This window comes from Cetorhinus maximus, chromosome 19, assembly GCF_964194155.1.
Source record: "Cetorhinus maximus chromosome 19, sCetMax3.hap1.1, whole genome shotgun sequence".
Classification (NCBI taxonomy): Eukaryota; Metazoa; Chordata; class Chondrichthyes; order Lamniformes; family Cetorhinidae; genus Cetorhinus; species Cetorhinus maximus.
Genome location: NC_135897.1, coordinates 30,584,374 through 30,598,059, shown reverse-complemented (window position 1 = coordinate 30,598,059; position 13,686 = coordinate 30,584,374).

Here is a 13,686-nt window from a genome sequence, read left to right as displayed (position 1 = left end):
TATAATTAATTTCAGCTGAATCACAACTAGGGCATGGGAGATAATCCATGGGTGCATGTGTACATTTGTGCCCCAGTTCCACAGATCCTCCCACCATGTGAAAGAATCTATTAGATCAATACCTTCTTTTAAGACTCTAATCTGTTGCTGCAGTGTATAGTAAGTCCTATACATTTGTTGAGCCTGTCTTCGAATCGCAGTTAAGTGCACTGGTAGTAAGGGGATTTCAAAGGAGAACTGGTTCTAATACTGTGTCAGGTTAACCCTAAGGCTTTCCATGACCTGGATAGTAGTCGTTCCTCTCTTACATATTGAGGCCAGTTCCACCTTTCCTACGCTTGCCGTTACCTGCAGATGTAGGCACACTAAATGACTGTGAATGGGGCATATCTGGTTGCACCCATTCTGGATCTTTTGCTGCCACGTAGTAATACAATATCTCCCATTCCCCGTGTATGCAACATGAGTCGGTTCTTTTGCAGCCCATATAATTTCCATTGTACAATTTGTTGCTGTTTTAAATCGGCACTTAGCTTCATCTGTCTCATATATTGGATGTGTGCATACTACTGCAGTAGCCTCTATCCTACACTCTTCTAATGTGGTGCTAACTATATTCCCTTCTATGTTTACTGCATATGGTGGAATATCATGATACCTAATATAATTATCCCCCCGTATCACCCCAATATTTTCTACTCTATATAATGTCCTGCCGGGTGTTGACATAGGTATGACAGGTATTACTAATACAATGCCTATTAGCATATTATTATTTACTATACATTCAACATTCATTCTATATACGCGTGTTAAACCTCTGAGTTGGCAACCAGTCAAGTCATGATCCTTGTGTCGTGAAAGATTAAATAAATGTTCATTAGTTATCCATAAAGGAACTACCCCTTCATTAATCTGTCTTAAATTCTCTTGGGCTTGTTCCAGTGCCCAAGATCCATAGGTGCTGCAAACATAATTTCTGCTTGCTTCATCTGAAACATTTTTCCCTATCTCAATCAGTTTATTGATAGTCCCCGCATGACTTTCGAGCATGGTAGTCAGGTTTTGAATTAACCATGTCATGTCCTGGTCTGTGTTTAATTGGGTGTTGTGAATTCCCTGTCCCCGTTCTAAAATTTCCTTAAGCTTGGAGCTCAAGGTCCAGACCTTCTGGTCAACAGTTGCCAGGTTCTGAATCAACCACTGATGTCCCTATATTGAATATCATAGCGACATCATTTATCAGGCTGCGCTTAACATGGTTCCTTTCCAAGCCTGATCGCATCTCGCCGTTGAACTGAGATGCTTCAGCTGGCCCATTAGAGCCGTATATAGTGCTTGAATATGGGTTGAGCACCACTGGGGCGGGGCAATTCCGGATATGTTCAAGACTACGGGTACCAGTTCGTGGTGTTCATTAACATACAAAACTTTTGATTAACCAGTACCAAACCATTCGTCGGTCCTGGATGCATAGTTGGACAAGATGGTCAGTTGGTGTGTTTTGAGGGGCTTCAATTATCTCTACTTGGATTGTGGAAGTAGACATGGAAGGTGGCTGGTTAGTGGCTCTTTTGGGAGGACCTCCCACGCCTGATCTGAAGCAAACCCTCACTACAATTCAAAAGCGCTTGTTCTCCTACTGTTACATTTATCATTCCCTGTTGTGTGTCGCATTCAGCACTGTCCGTGCTGCACCAAAGTTCCTCCTGTGGTGCAGGATGAGCAGTGATGATCCCCGACGTTGTTGCCAGTACTGATACGCCCACCACCAGGATCGTAGATCTGTGGAGACATTAACATCAGCTCCCATTCTCCGGGTTACCACTTGGTCAATTGTCATGTATCTTCATCTGTGTGTAATGCCTCCATTTACTTCCCGTTTTCATATCTACAAGTGTGCATGTATCACCTGTCATAATTACCTCGTATGGTTCATGCCTGTTTGCTCTGAGCTCATGTTGACCATCATTTTATTCCCCACTTGGAGGGGGCAGGGGTCCATTGCTGCTCTTTGGATTTGCTTGTTTCCATATTCTTAATCACCTGTCAGTCTCTGACTTCCTTCCTTAACTCATGCAATTGCCTACTCATTTCCCTCACGTAGTCTCACATCCTTCCTTTAGTGGTCCTACATCTCCAACTCCTACTATGATTTTCTCAGGTAGCTGTATTGCTCTCCCTGTCATTAGTTCAAATGGCGTGAACCTGGTGGTTCTGCTTGGGGTAGCCCTAAGGCGCATTAGAATATTGGGCTGTTCCCTGTCCCTTGAATTGCATTTGCGATTGATGTTTTCTTTTAAAGTTCAGTTCATCCTTTCCACCATCCCCGAGCTCTGGCTGGTAGGGAATGTGGAATTTCTGTTTAAATTTAAATTTATACATTTCTTTAATGACTCTTCCTGTGAAATGAGTTCCCTGATATGAATCCATCCGGATAGGCCCCCTCCACTCCTTCCAGTCTACTGTCTTCTGCTACTGTCCCACGTCGGACCTCAATTCCTTAAACTGCCTGCACAACTCTACAGTGCACTTTCTTATCCTATCTTTCAATGGCTCAATATCTTCACTTCCAGTGGCAGTTCTCTCTGGGAGCCGCTTAACTCTGCATATGATCATAGTGTTAATCCTGTGGTCTTACTTTTTGTGGCTCGCAGGCACATTAATACAATCAGTAATACATCTATTTAGCCTTTTACCAGCTTTGTAAGAAATGTAATTTACACTATAAAAATTAAAACTACCTATTCTCCCTTCAGCCCTGACCCCCAATTTGTCAAAGCTTGCTGGGTTAATGTCCAGCTTAAAAATTGTGTCAAAAAAGGGCTTCTCTAACAAAGTTTACCCCATTGTGCTAATTATTATAAGGAAGGTTTTGATAAGCCAATCATATAATGGCTTGCTTGTTCTGATGAAACTATGGTAAAAGCTGTTATCAAGCAAATTAACAATTATAATTGGCATTTCATATTATTCAGAAATTATTTCATGTTATTTTCATTTCTGAATTAATGTGAACAGTAGCATTTGTTCTTCATAATCTCTGATTGACAGACATCAAAACCTGACTTTTTCTTTCTCTATTTTCCATTTATATATGGATGTGTGTGAAATTTTATACCTGTTGTTTGACGCCAATTCAAATACAAGTGGGATATACTTTTCAACTGTTGTGTTGTTCTCATATGAATGCTGAATGGATTTATACAAAATGCCTTTCTGTGCTTTTCTAATGTTAAACCATTTAAAATAAACATTTAATTTTAAAAGTGTTAAGGCATATGTTAAAATGAAGAAGCATTACTGTATAAATATTCATAAATATGCTTTTGATGTATTGTCCTATAAAAGAGGTGTTGCGAATATAATTGTCACCTATGTGTGTTAAGCAGTGAGCATCTTATTTTTTGTGTTTTTGAAAGGAGTTCAAGTTATATCTAATCTATAATGTGTTTTGTCAGTTTATTGTTTCAACTTAATTTCTATTTCTTGGTAATATTCAGTTTCTTGAAAAAAAGGCTTCAAAATGGGATAATCTGTCGACAAGCATTAAAATTGTGATACACCATTTATCTACACCCTTCATTTCTGGTGCAGGCATTATGCAAACCTTGTTGCTGTTTGCTCATTTAAATGATTGTAGCAAGCAGCCAGGACTAAGCATGCTCTTGAGAAACTGCAGCCCTGAGGAGGAGATGCAGAATTGTGAGAGTCTTGTGTGAGTTAAAGCCAGCCTGCACTACTTAAAACCAGCTTGCAGCTACTTAACCTCTTAAAGGCTTGAGGCAGAATTTTGCCCTTGGCATGCAGGCTCAGCGGGGGCAGGCGGGCTACCCGACCGCTGCCCGCGATCGGGCCCAGAAGGCAATTTCACGCTGGCTGGCCAATTAAGGCCCGCCCAGCGTGAAACACGAGCGGCAGTGCTCAGCGCTGCCTATACAGGGGGGAGGTTGGGGGCAAGCAGGCCGAGTGCAAACTTTGTGAATGTGCGCTACATAATCTCCCTGAGGCAGGGAGCTGCCTCAGGGAGATGAACTGATTTTTTTTTTAAATTAAAGATTTTATAAATGTTATGAAACATGTCCCCACATCAGCAGGGATGTCTTATTAATGAAAGAATAACATTTTTATTTGATTTTTATTTGCATTTGGATACCTCATCCCGCCCGTGGCTGAGGTTTCCAAAAAAGTGCAAAGGCCGCTTGGCCTTTTCGCCTGCCCGCCAACTGTAAGGTTGGATGGGCAATGAAAAATTTATTTTAATTAACTTTTTAATGGCCTTAATAGGCCTTTTAATTGTTGGCGGGTGCACGCTGGAGTCAGCACGCACCCGCCGACCAAAATATCGCACGAGTGTGCAATGATGTCGGGACACATGCCCAACATCATAGTGTGTCATTTTGCACTCAATCGGGTCGGGCAAGCACCCACCCGCCACCAAGTTAAAAATTTTACCCTTGGTGTATTTTGACTGGAGCAGGTGCTAGAAGTCAATATAAATGTGAGATTGACTTTAGCAAGATACATGAATGGCAGAACAAAGCAGATGCTGGAGACCTTGGTGCAAGGTGAGAGCAGGAGAAATGGCACCTATCCACAGGGTGCTAGGTGGCTCTCCAGACCAACACTGAAATAGCAGTGGGAGCAGATAGCCAGATCAGTCAATGCCAGGAGTCTAGCCCCAAGGACCTGGCTGCACAAAGCTCAGTAACCTCGCATGAGTGGCCTTGGTCAGTGAATTCAATTCAAATGCCATATCCCACAAACTGCACCACTAGCCTGAGACACTGCTCAATGCACCAGACCACTCCCCTCCAACTGCACCTCATCACTCACCTGCCAACATGGGCTAAATTTTACAGCTATGAATTGGGCAGCATAGCTATCGGGAGGATTGTAAAATTGGGTGTCATGAGTTGGACTGCTGACATCATCATGATAGTTTGCTATTATACAAATGGTGAATGGGGAGTGAATTCAGATTCCTGCTTGTCATCCATTTAAGGCCACTCAAGTCAATCAAAGTTTCACTGCCCCGAGAATTTATGTGGTCTGTGTATTTTGCCACACTGGGGGCTGGGAGCTCCATAGCAGTTGTTGATTGGCAGATTGCTGCAGTATAAGAGAACAAGAGAAGCTTAAGTTGAGGAGGCACAGAAAATAACTCAGTCTGCAGACAAAATTGAGTGGCCTTTTGCTTAGAGAGATTGGGCCATTTGAAAGGGAGCTACTAGAAGAGCACCCTGGAGGGAAACAGTTTTAAGGGAGCCTGTAGCAAGATAGGAATTTTAACAGAGAGGGGTCAGATAGAGAACTGTCTGGACTCTGATGCCATGAGGATAGTGCACTTCAGTGGAGGCTCCTCCAGTGAGGATGAGAGCTGGAGAAGAAGGGAGAGGAGGGCAGTTGACCATGGACAGTATTTCACTGCTGGCCAGCCACATGAAGGGCATGGTGATGGTGAAAAGGCAGATGGTCACAGAGGTCTCCGGCACTAAGACACGTCAGGAACAGCAGGCAGAGATCAAACTACCTTCAGCTGCTGGAGGACTCAGGCACTCCCAACTTTGTCAGCTGCATCTCTCCTGGGAGGCAGAGACATCTCTGTGTGAGGTGAGGAGGGGAGGGCAGGGAGAGACCACCTCTAATTGTGTGGATGGCCGCTCGACACCTGTGGCTCTCAAGGTAACAGTCACCTTGAACTTCTGTGCCTTGGGGTCATTTCAACAGGCATTTCTGGAGATCTGTGTGTCATCTCCCAGGCATTAGTGCATCACTGCATCAAGGTTATAATAATGTGGGGATAAAGATGTGGAGGGAGATTTAGAGTAAAGGGTTAACTCTAACACTACTCTAATAATAGCTACAGAGTATGTGCGTGTACGGAGCTGTGTCACAATGATGTCACTCTCAGAGAGAGATGAGCGGGAAGAACTTAAGAGAGGAGCAGTAGCGCTATCCTGATGTTCTGTCACTTGTCTATAGTTAGTTCTGTAAATAAATGTACTTTGCAGGAATGAGCTTTGCCTCCAGCCAGATCTCTTACTAGAGTAAGACACCCAGTGCCTCCCAAATAACCCAACAATAACAGATGGTGGTCGCAGTGAGAATATCCATAGAGCAATAGGAAAAACAGCGGGAAGCAGCCTGAAGAGAAGCCCAGCAGCAGCAGAGACCAGGGCATGGAAGACTTTGAGGCTAATCCAGTAATCAGACAAGGGAGGGAAGCCACGAGGACAGCCCAGCAACTAGCACGGAAAGCAACATGAGAAACAGGAACATTGACCCAGGGTGAGCAATAACTTCAACCCCATCTCTCCCAGAATTGTTCCAGGATATAGAGGGCCTCAGACAGGCTAAGCAGTGGTAAAGCTAGAGAAGTAATTTCACCTGGTATCGCAATGCTTCAGGTTTTGCAAGTAAGAACAAAAAGGACTAGGTTGGCGCCTTATATGCTGCCAGTAGCATCATGGTAGACATGCTAGCCAGACAGGGTGCATAAAGAGACAGCCTCCTATGAAGATGTCATCGGAGCCTTTGACTCATACTTTAGTTTCTGTCAAAACATTGCAATAGAGAGGGAAAAATTTAGTCGGAGAAGCCAAAGACCAGGTGAAAGAATCGGTTCATTCATAAATGTTCTCTACTGTTTGCTGACAATTGTATGAAACATTAAAAGGTGGCTTGATCAGAGACAGAACAGTCATAGTGTTTTCAGAAGAAAACCTGTCAGACTTACTACAATCTCGGGAAGACTTAATACTAAGTAAAGCTGTACAACTGGCTAGGAAGGCTGAAGAGCGGAAGCAAAATTGGGTTTTTGTAAGAGATGCGAGAGAAATCCTGCAGGAATAGCCCGCTAAAGCCGTACAGTTTGTGGGGTGCAAAACTGAAAGTACATGATGGCAACAACTAGGGAAGTGCACTGAAAGGGCACCAACTACCATTTTCCAATATCCCTGTTTTGGCGGGAAGAAAGTCCATGGGCACGAAGAATGTGCCACCCAAATCGCACAGTGCCATGAACGTGGCAAAGGTTGGACATTTTAAAACAGTATGTCATTCAAAAAAGCATGTGTTTGCAAAGCAGCAAGATAAACACCTTAAAGGAATCCCTATACAGGAAATACAGGAACCAGGCAACAGGGGAATCTTTGTGAAGAAGACATTTCCAGATAGCTGCATCGAAGAAGAGAGCTGCCCCAAAGTTTAATAATGACTCCCTGGAGGCCCTCATCAGTGGTGTGTGGCAACTTGGGGATGTCCCCTGCCCCAGGGATAGCTCCAGGAAATACACCAACCTCGCCAGCTTGGGAGGCGATTGCAAGGGTGGTTGGCACATCAGGCACCCACCTGAGAAACACCCTCCAGTGTCGGAAGAGGATGAATGATCTCATCCGCTCCGCCAGGGTAAGTCAACCTTCAGCTCACTCCAATCTCACACTCTCATAATGACATCATGCATTCAAAGGGTTACACTGCTCAGGGATCTCACACAATATTAGGGGAGCTTGGGGACATCAGCACTGATTGTCTCACGGGTACTTTAACATCACCAGCATCTCATCTATCGTGCTGCACAAACTCCATGCTCAGCTCTTACTGGGGAGGGCTCAACACACACAGCAGGCATACATGCTTCCCAACCTCTCCTCCAACTCTTCTCATTGCACTACATTCCATTTGTTTTCATGCATGCCAAGCTCACCCAGAACAAGAGGCAGAGATCATAGACTGAAGGAGGGAGGGCCAACATCATGGAGATCACCAAGTACAAGGAGGATGCGGAAGAGATGGCAGGAGAGGTCAGAGATCGCTCCTGTAAGGAAGGCAAGATTGGCCTCTCCCAGCAAGCCAGTACGGATGAGCCCTCCATGAGCTGATCACACCCTGACATTCTCAGTGAGTGACGTGCAATTTTGTATTCAGTCTGTTCATCAACTAAATCTATCTGCTCTCTCTTACAGGCACCAGAAGGTCTAGGCACACCTCCACACCCAACATCAGTTCCAGTCCTAGGCCACCTCATACGAGGAAGCTGTGGAGCCATTGGATGAAGACCCATCACTGCCTTCACCTGCACCCTCCACCAGCTCAGGGACACACCTCGATGGGCCCTAGTTATAGGGTAAGCTTGGGGTCACATTCTGGGGAACACCTCATGGACACATCTCCACAGCAGTCGGAGGCAATGCCAGCCCAGGTCTCTGGCACACTGCTGGAGTCTGAAGCAGATGATGAGCCTCTGAAAGTTACCATCTCTAACATGCTGGAGGTGCAATGACAAGCAGCAGAGTTGAGAAAGGTGGTCAACAGACTAGAGCAAAGGATGGAGGAATCCATCCACATTCTATCTGATGTCGTAGCTTCAACATGTGAGTTTCTCGGCCTCCATGGGAAGGCTGGCTACTGCCTTGGAGACCTTGGTCCAACAGATCCTGCCAGATTTGTGATTGGACCTGCACTCCATCATTATAAACATTGGTGGGATCCACCAGTGGCTAAGTGAGAGGGGGGCAGGATACCTTGACCTTCCTCCAGGAGCCCCTTCTCCTCTGGGAGTCAGCCAGGGGTCTCAGACACCCACAGGGAGGAGGATCAGCACCAGGAGACACCAGGGCCTTCCACTCAGGTGACTCCGAGAGAGTCCAGCAGATCCCAATCCCCTCTGCCTGTGACCCCTCCAGCTGTACAGGCCAAGGATTGTGCACCTGCCACGCAGCAGGAGGCCCAAAGCAGGCTGGGGCCCTCCAGCTCTCGACACTCTAGGGGACGCCTGTCACAGGCATACCAGTCAGCTTTCTGCCTCCCCCTCTACTGTAGATGTCAAGGGTATAGCTAGACTTAGCGGTTGGCTTAGAAAAATTAAGGAGCTTTGAAATCATTCCTGGATCATGGCTGTTCAATCACTGTATACATCATGCACCTTTGTAAATACGTTTTCTGTTCATGAGAATGGTCTCATCATTTGAAAGCACCATGCATGTGCATTTATGTGCCCTCTTATTGCAAGGGTGAGCCATGCAACCACTCAGTGTTCCCTTCCTTTGTGAGCCTCACATTCACGTGATGTGTTGCTGACCCGTGATAATTACTCTACCCTTGTGTTATGTCAGGGAGATGTGTGAAAATCTTTACTGAAGTGTTGCAAAATGTATTCGTAACCATGCTCCTTACAGGACAGGATGGATTTAGCCATCCTCACTAGCCTTAGAGGGGCAGCTTTAATTGTCTCTCCAAATGAGAAGGCTGCCCTCATTGGTGGTGCCAAACCAGAAGACCTGGAGCCATGATACTCTCTCCAACCATGCACGTATCTCAATGTTCATAAAATGCTTCTCATAAAGCTTGAGATCACTGCATCGAGTCCTTTGACGCAGCGTCTGCACTGTTGTGGCGACTATCACTTCCCAGAATGCATGGATGCAGGGTTCGCTGCTGATCTTTCCAAAGAATAGGGCTTAGTGAATCATGAGGGGTAAAAGTGCAAGGCCAAATGCTAAACTTGCTCTAGATATCACTGGTTGTAAAAGCCCTTCAGTGCACTGGCATGGCACTAAGGGACAGAAGGAATGTGGTCATGTCCTGTTGCCTGTACCTTAATCCACCTGGAATCTTGTGGTTATTAGTGTGGCAGGGGCACATCGTCCATGTCATGCATCTTTGATGGCATCATCACATGGAAGCAGACCCTCATTTCCAAATTCAGGTTCCTGCCTTTCCTGCTCTTCATCATCCGAGGAGATCTCACCCTCCTCCATATCTCCCTCTGGCAAGAGATCCCACTTTTGAAGCACCAGGTTGTTCGGGGTGCAACAGACCTCGATGATGCGGGACACCCTCTCTGCCACTCTGGGGTGTACTGCAGAGCCCCACCTGAGTGGTCCAAGCATCGGAAGCGCATCTTTAGGATGCCAATGGTCTGCTCGATGATCGTGTTATCTTATGCGCCATGTTGTATCTCTCCTCCGAGTGACCTCGAGGATGACACACTGGTATCATGAGCCATCGTTTGAGCAGGTACCCCTTATCCCCAAGCAGCCAGCCCTGTATTCATTGAGGCCCTTCAAATGTGTGAGGCATCTGGGAGTGACTCAGGATGTGTGAATCATGGGAACACCCAGGGTACCTGGCACAATTGTGCATGATGTGCTTCTGATGATCACACACTAGTTGAATGTTGATGGAGTGGAACCCTTTCCTGTTAATGAACATCAGGGGCTGGTGCCACGGAGCTCTCAAAGCCACATGTGTGCAATCGATAGCACCCAGTACTCTAGGGAATTTCCGATGCAGGGTATCCTCAATGTGAACGACTGTGCAGTGGTCACTCCTATCAATACTTTGTTGAGACTTTTGAGCGGTTTGATACTACTAAGTGGCTGGCTAGGCCATTTAAGAGTCAACCACATTGCTGTGGGACTGGAGTCACATGTAGTCCAGGCCGAGTAAGGGCGACAGATTTCCTTCTCTAAAGGACATTAGAGAATTAGACATTAAAAGACCCAGCAAGGATTTTACAAGAATCGGCAATGGTTTTATGGTCGCCATTAGACTTTTCATTCCGGATTCTTGTTGTAAATCAGTGTCTCTGGACATTGACCCTCCCATATCACACATCTCATCTTTCATTATCCCCAGATTGGATCAAGGTTCAAGAATCTCATTGTTTTTTTCATGACAAAATTCAAACAGTTCACCCATCTTGGCTTTTAATTCTGCATTTAACCAACTGTTCTGATTCACCAGCAATTCCTTTTCCTGTTCCATACATTTTCCACGATACTTCATAGAGACCTCTGATGCTTTGTTTGGCAGGCATACACTGGAGACAGCTGCGCGCCCGCCGAACTGTCAATGGCCTATTAAGGCCATTAAAAAAGTAACTTAGCTCGTTAACAATGCTGCCCATCTAACCTTAAGGTTGGCGGGCAGATGAAGAGCCCAAGTAGCCTTTGCGTTTTCAGGAAACCTCATCCACGGGCGGGATGAGGTTTCCTGAAGGCTTTATAAAATAATTAAATAAGTTTTCCACACTTCACAAACATGTCCCAGCTCATGTGACACTGTCAACACAAGGGGACATGTTTAAATAATTTTTTACTTTATTTATGAAAAAGTTTTATTGTCTACTTAATCTCCCTAAGGCAGCTCCATGCCTCAGGGAGATTCCTGTGCTCTTCCGCGCGCGTGCGTGAAAGAGCGCAGGCCCCGGCTCTCCCTCTTCCCCACCCGCCCGCACAGATAGTGCTGACTGCTACTGGCCGCGCATTACGCTGGGCAGGCCTTAATTGGTCTGCTCGCTTAAAATGACGGTGCGCAGCCGATCGCCTCCATGCCCGCCCGCACCTGCTCCTGAACAGCCTGCCCACCATAAGAAAAATTCACCCCTCAGTGATTCAGTAAAATTATTTAATTTGCTCTAAAGGAAATCAGCTCATAGTCAGATAAAGTCAGACTACATACTGAAAGTACAAGGACTACCCAAAGAAAAATCTTCAAATAATCTTTTTAAAAAATCATGTATATGACTAGTGTTTTTGCAGGGAAAGACAGTAATTCCTGCTGTTGTTTAAAACACAAAACTGCACGTAACAGAACATAGAGATCTGCATTTATCTGTAATTTCATCCTTCCTTTTCATAAATTTCAGCGTCTGGATCATAATGTTTTTCTGTTCACTGTCTTTCTGTTGATACCTTACAAGCTGAAGAATGTAATCTTTGTACTGAATATAAACTGAAAGAACCTTCGACAACACATTTCTGTAAAGATAACAATCTTTACTGTGGACCTTGCACAATGCAGCTGCAGGAGAATTTGACAGATGCTAAATATACAATATAAGTCACACCCTGCCTCTTTATATAAAATGTTTCCTTTCGTTAAGTAACAGTGGACTAGAAATAAGAAATTATTTTCATCATGATAACTGTTACAGCCAATGCTGAACACAGAAGCTCAGGGATAACTTTTGATTTTTTTAATATTAGAACTTAGCATGTTGATAACACCGTCAAACCGTATTTATTGTCCATCACTAGTTACACTGAGAAGTTAGTGATAATGTTCTGCCCTGTTTTCGGACTGGGGACCTCTCGGGTGTTAGGCCAACATGATAACCACTACACTAGAGAAATAGGGTAAAGCTGCGGTAGTTGAGGCTTGAACTCACAACCTCAGCATTTCACACACCTCAATACTGTCATATAAGTAACACACATTAACCGATTGTGCCACTAGAGTCCAATAAAAATTTGAATTCAAGCTCCAGCAGCTGTATAATGGGATGTGATCCCACAGCCTGGGTCTTTGGATTACTAAAATCCAAGGATATTACCATTACACCACCATCTTCCCCATGTAAGTCTTGTTGGCTAGTACGGGTATCGTACCTGCGATCTTGGTGTTATTAGCAGCACACCCTAAGCATCTGAACTAACCAGCCAAGAAGTTGTTGCTGATGGGCCTTCTTAATCTGCTGCGGTCCTTGTTAGGTTGGTGCTCTCAAAACAGTGTTGGTTTCCAGGGTACTGACCCATGATATTAAAGAAATGGTCATATACATCCATGTCAATACTGTGTGTGACTTGAAGGGAAACATGAAGGTGATGCTGGCTCTCCAACTTAGCTGCCTGTATCCGTCTGAATGGTAAAGGTCAGTGGGGAGGGCAATGATTTCAATGTAACCTTGGTGAATTGCTGCAGTGCATCTTGTAGCTCATGCATACTGCAACTATAATATGCTGTTCATTCAGGAATGACTTTTGTGCCTAGTAGTAGAGGTGAAAATTAAACAAACTTTGTGACTATTATGGTATTGAACTTCTTGAGCATTGCTGCAGACATACCCATCCAGGTGAGTATTCCTTTGCACTCCACTCTTGAGTCTTCCAAATAGTGGAAAGGCTTTGTGGGGTCAGGAAGTGGGTCTCTCATTATAGAGTACTCAGTTTCTGGGGTGCACTTGGAGCTACAGTTTTTATTTGGCTGGCACAGTTAAACTTTTAGACTATGATGATTGCCAAAATGTTGATAGTAGGGGATTCAGTGATCTTACTGCTGTTGAAAGCCAAGGGGAGATAATTGGTCTTTCACTTGTTTCAAGTGGCCACAACCTCGGACTTACTTGGGAGAAATGTTACCTGCCAGATATCAGCCTCAGCCTGGCAGTTATTCAAATCCTATTGTAGGCTGCACGAGTGACTACATTATTAGGGGAATTGTGAATGGGGATGAACACTGTAAAATTGTTAGAAAATTGTCTTACTCCTGACCTGATGATGGAGCGAGGGTCATTAATGACACAGCAGAAAATGAGTGGTCTAATGACAGTTTCCTGAGGAACTCTGACAGTGAGATTCTGAAGCAGAATTAATTGGTTTCAAATACTGTCTGCAGCCTCCTTTGAATTAATTATGTATCTGGACACTGCAGGTTTTTGAATTTGACCCCCCACTGATTTCAGTTTTTCTAGAAACGCTTGGTGTCACATGGAGTCAGAGAAGCACAGCAGAATGGCCATGAGGAGTGAAGCATAAGAACATAAGAAAGAGGAGCAGCAGTAGGCTGTACAGTCCATCAAGCCTGGTCTGCCATTCAATAGATCATGGTTGAACTTCTAAATCAGCTTTTTCTTCATTCCCTTCCTCTCCCACATTTCTTGATTCATATAGTTCCCAAAAA